The sequence below is a fragment of the Primulina eburnea genome, chromosome 3, assembly GCF_022965805.1.
Source record: "Primulina eburnea isolate SZY01 chromosome 3, ASM2296580v1, whole genome shotgun sequence".
NCBI classification, from domain to species: Eukaryota; Viridiplantae; Streptophyta; class Magnoliopsida; order Lamiales; family Gesneriaceae; genus Primulina; species Primulina eburnea.
This window is the reverse complement of record NC_133103.1, coordinates 24,412,298-24,413,528: the sequence shown is the minus strand read 5'-3', so window position 1 is coordinate 24,413,528 and position 1,231 is coordinate 24,412,298. Positions and strand designations below refer to the sequence as shown.

The 1,231-nt window shown below is 45.2% G+C and overlaps 1 non-coding gene across 1 annotated transcript; it reads left to right on the top strand.

Annotated features, from left to right (window-relative positions):
• The first annotated feature begins 773 nt into the window (after positions 1 to 773).
• Positions 774 to 879, top strand: LOC140828729 (small nucleolar RNA R71). Its single transcript, XR_012117297.1, has one exon. It is a non-coding gene; the product is annotated as a small nucleolar RNA R71 (small nucleolar RNA).
• The last annotated feature ends 352 nt before the right edge of the window (positions 880 to 1,231 follow it).

Here is a 1,231-nt window from a genome sequence, read left to right as displayed (position 1 = left end):
CCAAAACTTTCCCGATCTTCAACTCAATGGCCTTCACTTGCTCTTTTGGATTAGTCTCGGTATTACTTGGCAAGGTGCCCGGCTCTCTACTTGCTATCATCTTGGCCAACTGTCCAATTTGATTCTCGAGCCCCTTTATCGATGCATCTTGGTTTTGGAGTCGAGTTTCAGTGGAAGAAATAAACTTAGACATCATTTGCTCCAAGTTGGACTTTTCTTCTCTAGGAGGATCGGATCTGTACATCGGTTGTTTGCCATATTGTTGTCCTCCTTGCGGTCTATTCTGACTGTTTTGACCGCCCCACGAGAAGTTGGGATGTTGCCTCCACCCAGGATTGTATGTGTTCGAATAAGGTTCATTCCTTGGGCGGTTTTGGACTCCCACTTGATTCACCGGTGCCTCATTTTGCACATAGAAGGGATTTCCATCTTGACAGTCTTTCACATAGTGCTCTACTCCACACTTTTCACAGAATATCTCTTGAAGACGCATAGCCGTGCCACCCACATTCAAGCCGTCTATTTTCCTGTTTAAAGCGTCAAGTTGTGCAGTAATAACAGAAAAATCAGTTACCTGGTGAACTCCGGCACTTCTCCGCTGGTTGTTCCTGTCAGATTGAGGATGATAGCTGCTAGCAGCCATCTCCTCCAACAACTCATATCCTTCTTCCGCAGTCTTCCTCAAAAGGTTCCCACATGCAGCAGCATCTATCATAGTACGATTAGGAGTAAGTAAGACATAATAGAAGGTTTGAACGACTAACCCAAGTGGCAACTCGTGATGTGGGCATCTTCGTAATAGATCTTTGAAACGCTCCCACGCCTCATATAGTGACTCTTGATCGAACTGAGCAAATGTTGTGATGTCTGCCCGCAGCTTCATGGTCTTCGATGGAGGAAAGTATTTGATGAGAAACGCCTTCGCCATGTCCTCCCATGTAGCGATCGAACCTACAGGTAAACAATTCAACCAAGCTTTAGCTTTATCACGCAAAGAGAATGGAAATAAACGCAGTCTAACAGCATCATCAGAAACTCCATTAAATTTAAAAGTATCGCAAATCTCAAGAAAATCCACGATGTGTGTGTTTGGATCGTCCACAGCAGTTCCTCCAAATTGGACGGTGTTCTGAATCATCTGGATAATGGGTGGTTTGATTTCGAATTGGTTTGCCCGCACAATCGGCCTCACAATGCTGGGGCGTGCACCATCCAAAGAAGGCTGGGCATA